At 45.0% G+C, this 10,692-nt stretch overlaps 1 long non-coding RNA gene across 1 annotated transcript; it reads right to left on the bottom strand.

Annotated features, from left to right (window-relative positions):
• Window positions 1–1,264: 1,264 nt before the first annotated feature.
• LOC121111467 lies at window positions 1,265–10,464 on the bottom strand. The gene is made up of 3 exons (XR_005862122.1): window positions 10,295–10,464; window positions 2,948–3,022; window positions 1,265–2,392 (listed from the first exon to the last, which is right to left on the bottom strand). It is a non-coding gene; the product is annotated as an uncharacterized LOC121111467 (long non-coding RNA).
• Between the last annotated feature and the right edge of the window lie 228 nt (window positions 10,465–10,692).

Genomic DNA, 10,692 nt, shown 5'->3' with positions numbered 1-10,692 from the left:
GAACAAGCACCATGGGAATTAGAGGGGGCCCAGAGCTGGCTCAGACTTTTGGTTGCCACCAAAGCTGCCATCTGTGGGAACCTACCTGAGGCCAAGAGGGGAAGAGTGGCCAGGGGAGCTGGAGGTGACACTCTGCACTCCTGATTTTGTCACGCATCCAGTTCATGTGCATCAGGGGCCTCCGTGCTCCCAGTGGGCACACGGATTTTTTTGTCTCCATGTTGAGCATCAACCCGTGTGGGCTGCCCTGCCCCACAGCCTGGCTGTTGTTACGACACACGTCGTGTTTGGAAATGCTCACTCAACATTTAGGCTGATGTATTTCCTCTTGTGTCTTTTGGGGTTTCTGTGACTCCTTCTGTGAGGAGACGGGTGCATCTCCTCACACTGTCCTCCTTCTGTCTGTGGTATACTACTTTGCGAAAGCCATTGGCAACTTTGTTTTCCTGGACGTTCCTGGATATCTCTTCAGAACCATAGAATCATGGCATTACCAAGGCTGGAAAAGACCTCCAAGATCATCTAGTCCAACCATCCACCTACCACCAGTATTTCCCCACTAAACCATGTCCCTTAGTACAACATCTAAAGGTTTCTTGAACCCCTCGAACAGCAGAAATTTCAGAAGGAGAGAGATTTTCAAAGACCTCTCAGGTATCAGGAAGGAAATAAAGTAAGGAAACGGCCTTTGCTCAATTCTGAGCAACCCTGCAACCCTCCCTCTGCCCTGTCCAGGAAGGGGAGATTGTCCTCTGGGGAAGCTGCTGGCTTCTTTTACCAGTGCCATACAGAAGATCTGCATTAGTGTGTAGATAGACATTAATTGCTTTGTACATTTTCATGTAATTCTGGAAAGTCCAGTTTACCTTCCTTTGACTGGTGGAGCTTTTTCCAGGCACAAAGATTGGAGAAAGGAATTATATTCAATGAGTTATTTCCAAGTAGCTTTGGTATATACCTTCAGAAGATTGACAGAGGAGATGGAGGACCCTGACATGTTGGTCTGATGTTGATGAGAGATGTGGTAAATAATGGGTGTGATTTTCCTAGTCTTTCTGAGGGTTAAGAGGTGGTCAGTGCACATGGATGCAGTAAGAACACTTGTGGTAGGTGCTCTGAAAAGCCAGAGAGCCCGGGCTGATGCAACTGCACAAGAGCAGGTAGTTGTGGATGCATAGTGTTCCTGCTCTGAGCCTAAGGCCATGGTAAGAAATGCATATGTTTGTGCATAAGGTCTTTATTACAATGACCTCACCCATATGTATACATTTTAATCATGCCAGTGAATGCCTGCTGTGTTTATTTTTAATACAGTGCTTGTTTTGATGTTACAATTGTGATGGTGTGGAACTAATGGCAGTGACTCTTCATCTTAGGCCTGAAATCCAGAGCTGAAAGTGAAAAGACACTTTGCATTACTTTAAAATACAAAAGGGAATGTCCCTGGGCAAATTAGTCCTTCATTTCCATTCTAGACTGTAGTCAACTGTCTGCTGCCTGGAGTCCACAGCACACCAGAAGCTCTGGAGGTCACCTGAGGTCTCTTCTCTTGCAGTGTCCTGCTGACGACCGATAGGTGACGGAAAGGCAAACAGACCTTTGGGGGAATGTTCACTTATACCCTGACCTTCATTACGGCCTCAAGGGCAAAACAGAGTCTCTGTGAGCCCTGAATTTTATTTGACATGCTGTTAATTCCCTCTTTCTTGCCTTAGATAGCTCCAAAAATTCCCCAAGAGGAAGGCGTACCCCAGATCTAGCAGAGCTTTCCCTTAGCCATCATTCTGATAGAGCACTTCTACAGTAACGGTTCCCACCAGCTTTTCGTAGAGAGATGTTAAAATAAAACAAGGAAAAACTGAAAGAAGATCAGTGGAGATGTTGGCAGCCGGTCAGTGTCATGGAGCCCCAGGAAGACCGAGGATCTCTGCCTTGAGCCTTGTGTTCTCCTCCAGAGCATTGTTTCTGGGTCTGCAGAGATCTCACAGTTTTGCAATGCGTGATGTGTGCTGCTGATAGACAAGGTAAGCCGGAGAGCTGAAGGCAAGCTGCCAGCCTTCTCCTCACTTTGAATGCCCTTGGCTGTCCCGAGACTTGTTCCAAAACATTCAAATTGCTTAAGTGTGCAGTGATGTGTTTTAATTAATGCAGAAGAGGGGGGCAGTAAAATACAGGTACCTTCAGTATGCATTTGGCCTCGTGGTTGAGGCACAGGTGCTAGAAAGCCAGGAGAGCCTGGATCTGCCTCTGTACCACAGTGCCCCACATCTCAGTGGGGCTGAGGGTGCTCTCCTGCCATCAGTAGGCACCCAGAACACCCGGTACCATGGGGAAGGTGAGTATAGCACACAGGCATTCATGACATCTCAGTGCTCTGTCTAGGAAATGAGCTCTGCAAAATAAACAGTGAGTTTATTATTAAAAAGCAGCACCTGGAGACTGAAGGCTTCCCGTGATACGCTTTGCAAAAAGTCTGAGTAAGTGGTGGAGGTTCCTCCAGAGTCCTCTGTACAAAGTGAAGCAAATGATGGCACCACAATAAGAGACTGCTCCTCCCATCATGCAGGTGGGGAACAAAGCCCAGGAAATATGGAATGAAGTCAGGGCCTCACTGACACTTACTTAGAATTACTCTGTCTAGAGTGTAAGTGAAGGGGTATTTCTGGATCTACTATTTTCCCCAATAGGGCGATGTGGAAAAGAAATGTGGAAAATTTCCTGCGTCACAATTAATGTAAAAGGGATCAGATGATTTTGGAATTTATGATGACGCGTGGATTAGTAGGAATTCCATATTGGCCCAGTGAAGAGGACCATCTTCACCATCTATGTCCTAATCATGATTTTTTAACAGGGTTGGCATATGAGGGAATTGGACTAGATGACCTTTAAAGGTCCCTTCCAACCCAAGCAATCCTAAAATTATATGGTATTATGATTCACTCACCTGAATACATTGCCCACTGATATATCAGCACTCCTTCCTTTGGAGAAATACTGGTATCTTAAGCAAAAGCTCAGCCTGCAAAATAATCAGAAGATCTAGCATTAGCTGACCTGGCCAATTACTCCAAATTTGGAAATAAAAGGTAAAAATCACAGACTGGAATAGACTAAGAAATTTACTGTGAGAGGCTTCTCCTTAGAAAGCCACCCTAACTAGATCTTCTAAGCTCCTCAGATACCCAGAACTTGAATGGCAGCTGGGAATGGCTTTGATTTTGTAGAAGTTTTATTGGGGAAATTCAACCTGCACCTGCAATTAGTCAGCCTGAGTCTTACCAGAATGGTCAGTTCCTTAATTTAATGAGCATTCGAACAGTGATTCATTTCAAAGTAGAACTTGGTTATATTGCTGCAGAAAGAAGAAATGACAGAGGGGAACAAAGAGAATGAGGAAATAGTTGTTTCAGGCTGAAAACAGACCAATATGTTCCTGGAAGTAGACTTTCAGCCCCTGTGCAAGCCTGGCTCATGCTGAGGGAGGAACTCCTGTGAACAGTTGGATCTTCTGTTCCTACCAGTTCTCTTGGCTGTATGGACCAAAGCTGTGCAAGGCTGCAGGTACTGCCCAACACCACCTGCTGGATTGCACTGCAGGCTGTAGCCATGCAAGGAACATTTTCTATGCATTTCCTTATTCCGTGAAAGCATTAACACATTAAATACTTGCATAGAAATGTAATAATAATGATGAACGCATTCCTGCCCAGGCTTTGGCCATTCCTCTGACATAATATGTCAAGGCCATAAATACTTTGCTCATGCTGATGGGTGTTTAGTTCTGCAGCCTGACAGAAGTCAGCATGAGATGAAAGAGTTGCACCTCTTGCGAGATGAAATCCACCCATTCTTGATCAAGTGTATGCCTTCCAGAGTAATAAAAGCAGTGTAGCAACTAATCCTGTAAATAGGAGATCAAGCAGAGGAATGAGAAAGCGTCCATTGCCTGGGAAGAAGGCCTGGCAAAGCTCACGGTGGTGAAACCAAATGGAAATGTTGCAAACTTTCACCTAGAATAAACAATCTGCATCAGCTGGAAGTGCTTTCCATCGCGCTGGTTCCCAGGAACAGGGTTGCATCATTTTCTCGACAAAAGGCTGCCAAAATCTGTAGCGACATACTAGAATCCTGCTGATTAGCCAAGCTCTTGGCACACCCGTATGGCCAGAGATTTTTATTTGTTGTTGCTTTCTTTCTTTTTTTTTTTTTTTGTAAGAATTGCTGGTAGATTAAAAATGGGAGGCAGGCAATAGAAATACATATTTATTTGGGTGGAGGAGTCTTTGGCTTTAGGGTAGAATAATGCATTGTGTTACGTGGCAGCTTTCTGTCAGAGGACCTCAGACATGAAATACCATTATTAACCTCCCAGCTTTGTCTGTGGCGGATGAGACATGCTCCATTTCTCAGATGGGCAAAAGCTGGACAGAGATATTAAACTCCAAACGCTTTCAGATCACCTTGAGTCAATCCTGACTTGCTTCCCTATGGTTCTGACCACCCCTCTCTGTGTTTCTATGTTAGCTTCCGAAAGCTGCCTGCAGCACTGTAATTAGTAGGCACTCTGGTCAAGGAGCTGGTGGCACACCAGGTTCAGAGCTCAGCAGCTCTGGTATTCTAGCTGTTCTACTGTGTTATATTTGGAAGCAGGGACATGGTTTCTTAATGTTTTCACTTCCAAATTGACCTACAGTGGGATTTTTTATATTATTTTTAACTTTTATTCACAAACGTTATCTTCCATTTCATGTTTGCTCTTCAAGCACTGTCTAACCCATCAGTTTCAGTGGTAGTTTCATTCTTGCTCCTCTGGGTGCATACAAACCCAGGGTGGGAGCACCTCCTTCACCCATCTCATCTCCCACAGTGCCTACTTCTTCTTTTCACCCTTCACTGCTCATGTCACCATCCTCTCCCGTTCAAGGCATCCTTTCAGACAAACTTCCTTTTTCTCTGAAACTAAAGCAACGCAACAAGTATTGAGCTCAATACAAGTTAAGCAGCAATGGCAAGGTTTCCCTCTCTCTCATCTCTTTCTTTAGCATGGCTTCCTTTGGGAACCCTGTTCATAAGTTTTTGTCATTTGTGACAGCATTCTAAGAATGGAGCAACGGTGTAATACATCCAGGCTGAAGTGTGAGCTGGGAGCCAAATGTAGACAGGCACACTGGGGCAGAGGGGAAGTAAACAGAAAGCTCAGACACAACTGGACATCCAGCAAGCCCTTGCAAAGCCAACTGGCAGCCCCATCTTCCAGGGGTCTGTCTGAAATCAGAGATAAGTCTGAATCAGAAGTTTCAATCTAAACAAATGAACTTTGAGGAGGGTTGAGCCAAATGGGTTCCAGATGGACTCCAGACTCTGATAAGAGGTTTCCTCCCCTGGGCCTCGAGAGCATCTGTATCCCCAGCAGCCTCCGGGCTGACCTCTCATTTCTCCAGGCTTTTTTACCCAGTTTCTAGGCCATGAGCTTGCAGGAGGAGACCCACCCACGTGGTACTGTTGGTTTTCACTGGTCCAGGGACATTTTGCTTTCTTCAAGGAGCTCCGCAAAGTAATTTTGCAGGAGGGGAGGAGATCCAGCATGACTCAGCCGTGTTTGAGAAACAGGGGAGAGAAATGAGGAGATCCTAGAGGTACTTCCTTTCTAAATACCTCCGAGATTAGTAATGCTTTGCCATACCTGTAAATAGTTTGCACACAGACATGAATGCCAACAACTCTGGAAAGCTACACCTCCCTGCCACTTGTTTTCATAGCGCATTTGTGATTTTTCAGCAACCACCAAACAAAGCCAAGAGAAAATAAAAAGATCCCTGACCTTTCACTGCTCCGATTTCCTAATCATTTGGACACCTTTAATCCTTGACTCAGTTACAGGGCACTGTTGTGAAATAGAGCCACAGTCCAGGAAAGGCCTGGCACAAGAGAAATAAGTGCTGGACATGGAATATCCTCAATGTGAAAAAAAAAAAGAATAAAGGGAAGGGTACAAAAAGGAGACCACCTCCGGGGGCTCACAGCTGCACAAATTGTATTGACACAGTGCTTGGGGATTGCTTAGTGCATGGAGGTTCTTGCTTGTCACCAAAGTGGCCGTGCAGAGTGGTCAGACAAGTCAGGCAGTGAATGCATGCACATTAATGTTTGCTGTCACTGAAGTTGCAAAACAAAAGCAGACAGATCATTCCAGGACTTGGCCTCCTTATCTCCACCTACCACAGCCTATAAAGTTGCATAAGAAAACAGAACAGAATGGGAAGAAATCTGAGGTGGAAATCTGAAGAGAAATGAAGTAGTTGAAGCAAAAACAAGGGACGAAGTTTTCCCCAGAATGCAAATTTAAGGTAATGGCAAAGTAGTTCTGTGCAAGCCTCCAATCCTGACTTCAGTTCCTGCCCAACTTAGGCCAAAAGAAGTTAAAATTAAGGAGGCTTCTTTTGTGGTTTGTCACATACTCTGTGATTATGGACACTCAAAAAGCTCATTCTACTACAAGACTCAAGGATGTGCATGCACCCTGCTGGAAGACTTCCTTGTTTCATGCACATAATTCCAGTATGCAAAAAGGTAATGACTGAGAAAAGGAGATGTTCCCCTTGTGGCTTAGTGGTGACAAAAGGGTTAATCATCTCCCCAGCAGGGTCACACTAAAGCCCATGCAATTCCCAGCCTTCACCAAGCAGCACAGTGGGAAGAGGAGATGGGGTAGAGTGGGGGTTAGGGTCAGGGTTAGGTCCCTGCAGAGGTCTGTTGTGTGGCAGAGAAGATGAAGGGGCTCCAAAGGGCTTTTGTTCTGTTGGAATCCCTGACTTCTTCCTTAAAAAAGTGGAGAAATTTTATCTGGGAGACATGAGCATCTACTCAGTGACTTCTCAGAGCATGGGACGAGCAACTCACTGGTGTCTTGCCAGGTAAGTAGCAAACAGCATAAGGTCATTGCAAACAGTTTTCCTTGAGCTCCATCTGTCAGGTAAGGACCATGTCACTGGCACGATGTTTGGGACGTTGAGTTCTCCCTCGGTTAAGAAACATCAAATGCAAAGCTCATTAAGGAGAGAAACAGACGCAGCAGCAGCCAACTTGCTGCCGTGGGTTGGTTAATCTCCCATTAGTTCAGGTCAAAATGAGCTGCGTGGAGAAACATCCCTGTCGTGACATGTCAGATCTTCTGAGCTGACTGAGTCCCACAGGCAAAATCTGCTGGGGGCCATGGGGGTGGTGCTGGCTCCGAATTACTTGGGTTGGTGATATGTAAGTGACTGTGGGCAGCACTGTTGCGCTCTGCAACCCACTCTGGGCTCAGCCTACAGGAGAGGTACACGTGGTACAGCCTCATCGGCTTTGGAGAAGGCTCTATTTAGTGGCCATTCAAATATGGTGCTGTCAAGGAAGAAGTGTGGCACCTAATAGTGGTGTAGATTAAGAGGAGATTAAAAGAAGTGTCGTGATTCAGCTGTAATTTCCATGACGAGGAATGATGCCACAGAAAGCACCAAGGAAAATGAGGTGGAATGAGCTGTTGTTAGCAGATTGCTTTATTTATGGCAATTGGACACTGCTGCTGTGCCAAACCTTAAATTTATTGGGTGCTGTGGATTTCTTCATTAAATTTGTGTTATCAAATTGTCATTTGTTGCAATTTGCAATGACTCTCTGCTTGGCTATTTTTAATTTTGCTCTGTGTGTGCACGACCCTGGACAAACAGGCTGGTCTGTGAGTACGTCTCTAGTTATAAATGTGCATTCTTAATGGCGTGGCTGATTTTCTCCAATTTCCCTTGTTTCTCTCCTCCATTTTGCCTTTGTGCATCAGCTCGCCAGCCGCCTCATAGTGCCTCCAGACGGTTTCCCTCCCAGTCATTAACACAAAGCTGACAGGCTTTAAGCAAGGATTTTCAGGTGTCTTTATAACTCCTTCTGGCTGCTAGGTGTTCCCAGGAGGCTGCAGATCCTGGAATCTTCCACCCTGGCAATGCGCCCAGCCCATCACAACTGCAACCTTACTGAGATCTCTATATTGGAATTTTGCAGCTGTTCAGAGCTGTCCAGATACCACAGCAAATAGTTTCTGCTCTCTGAGTCAGCCACTTGCTGCTTCAGATGATGCACATCCCAAGGCTATAAGGTTTTCCCATTATTCCTTACCAGAACCAACATCAGAGTTGGTCTCCTTGGGGCTGAGATGAAGAAATGAGTGGAGTTTGGCAAGCGTGCTACTTATCCTTACTTTGCTAATGTCAATGGTTTTGACAGCTGGTCTTTAAGGAAGGTACATGGAGTTAGCAGGGTGGTGGAGAGCTGAGATCTTAGAGCTGATGATTGGGTCACCCTACACTCCATGCTGCTCTTTTGCACGACACTTCCCAGTCTGTCTGCACCTAGCCCTGGACTCTCTCATGTCTCTCCTAACCTGGGGACATATCTCTTTGAGAAGTGCACTATCAGTCTTGTGTGTCATAAATAAGGAGCCTGGTTACAGGCAGGTTCTTCACCAGGTTTCACATCTTGCACAAGGTGCGATCAAGATGTCTGCATTTGCTTTCATAAATTTTTGCTGTGATTTGGAGTACTCAGAGGGCAGCGTGGCTGCCAGAGCAAGTTGAAACAGGCAACATCTGAGACATTCAGGTCAGTGCGATACCATCCTGCCGCCATCCTGCACCCATCAGTTGGTACCCTTCTTTTTGCCCAGGACCTCAAGAGATGAAAAGCACATTTTCACCTCTTAGGTCTCCAGCCTTTCCTCCGGACTCAGTCAAAGGGCTCTCACTGGGATGTGCTCCCATGGTGCTGGAATCTCAATAATCCCTCTGAACTGCTTTCTGACAAAATCAGGAAACCAGACTCTTCTCCAGCATGCGCACACACCTGGAGGACTGGGAGCAGAGGTTTTGGGGGATGATAAAGCGCTGCTATGTCAATCAGAAACAATATGAATAGAATTCCCTGTGCTCTTGTGGGGCTGTCAGGTGTTTCTTGTCCTTTTCTATGACTCTTTTACTAAACTTCTGCTGGAAAAAGGCACCTGACTCTCTAGACTGCCATCCACAGACCAGCCAAAGCATATGCACACACCTGCCTCAAACGTGAGGAGCATGAGGCATGCCATCTATTGCCAAAGGCTTATTCAGTACCAGAATTACTGAAACTTCCTTAAGATATGCAGGAGCGCTTCCAGATTGCAAAATAAAAACCTCTGCCTGGAATCACTGCATTCAAAGTAGGGAAATATCCCTTTAAAAAACCCATTGGCAATATTACTACAGGCCCAAAGGCCAAGTTGATCTTCAACATAATTCCACTGAGTCAAGAGAAATACACCAGGGATAAAGTTTGGCCTGATAGTGAAAACCACAGGCAAGTGAGAATGATCTTCAGAATCAAGCTGACCTGAAAAATGCAGTTAAATTTTGCTCTTAAAAGAAAAATTTTCCTAACAATAGTAGATAAGATGAAATACTCATCAAAATTATTGCAAGCAAATGAGGATGAGATGATCAAAGTTATACTAATTACTTCCTTCAGCAGCAGTATTTCTGCTTCATCCTTTAGCCTTTCTTCTTTCTTTAATTCTAAATCTCATAAAATTCCTGTTGACTCTTTTGGATTTACCACCTGTTTTGTTCAGTCTTGGCTTGCTGCAGCCACAGCCAAAACACAGTGTGTTTTGGGTGCTAATCCCAAGTTTGCCATTGAATTGTTGTGGGTTTTTGTGAGTTTTCTGGGCCAGTATCCTCCACGTCCATCTCCTCTGGTGTATCAATACATGAACTGCTCCCCAGGTAATGCTAAAAATTAGTATGTGTTGTTATCTTCCAGGATTGAGCCTGTAGTCCTCAGCTTAAGGTCTTGCAAGCATTCCCAAGCAACAATGCCAGTTAGCACAAAGACAAAACTCGCACAGAAGGCTGTGCCTGAATATGGGACTTGCTTCCCGAGAGAGGAGGATGAATGACCACAGAATTAATCTCTTTCAAAGCTCTGTCCAAAACTCATTTGTTGTGTTTAACTTGTTCTCAGCAAGTCCTAAACACACGCTCAGAAACAAAGAGTAGAAAACCCAACTGCAGTTGTTCACAAAAACAAACAAAACCAAAACAGGAGCAACTTGCCACTGTGCTATAAAATCACTACCAAAAAGCCCTCTATAAAATAATGGGGTTGTTTCACTTGAAGCATCAGAAAGGAAAAAATAAATAAATAGAAAGGATGGATGGCATTTTTTGGATATTTATCAGGTTGGGAGGCATTATGAAGAACCCCCAGGCTTTTTCATTGGCTTCCTCACCTTCTCACACCTTCCAAGAGGTATCAGCCCTTCTGAATTATATTCTTCTTATTCACTTATGTAGTTCTTGGTCCTGGAATTCATTGCTGTGAGGAGACTAGAAACTTCCTCCCAAGTCCCAGCACTTCAGGGATCCCTGGCTATCTCTCCCTCAGCTTCTTGTTTATCTCATGTTTGGCAAAGCACATCTTGATCTAAATCAGGCCTCCCAGGAGGGCAGCCAGCTTGGATTTGAAGGCATCAGGAAATATGAATCCTACCCTGGCCCTGGAATTCATCCCAAAGATTAAACGTCTTCACTGATAAAGGGCATGCCATTTTCTTACTTCAAATTACTGAGCTGTGGTGCGCTTGTCATTACCCCTTCCTGCAGCTAAAGATGTCTTTTCTACCAACAT

Source organism: Gallus gallus, chromosome 9, assembly GCF_016699485.2.
Source record: "Gallus gallus isolate bGalGal1 chromosome 9, bGalGal1.mat.broiler.GRCg7b, whole genome shotgun sequence".
Classification (NCBI taxonomy): domain Eukaryota; kingdom Metazoa; phylum Chordata; class Aves; order Galliformes; family Phasianidae; genus Gallus; species Gallus gallus.
This window is presented reverse-complemented; position numbering and strand designations above follow the sequence as displayed.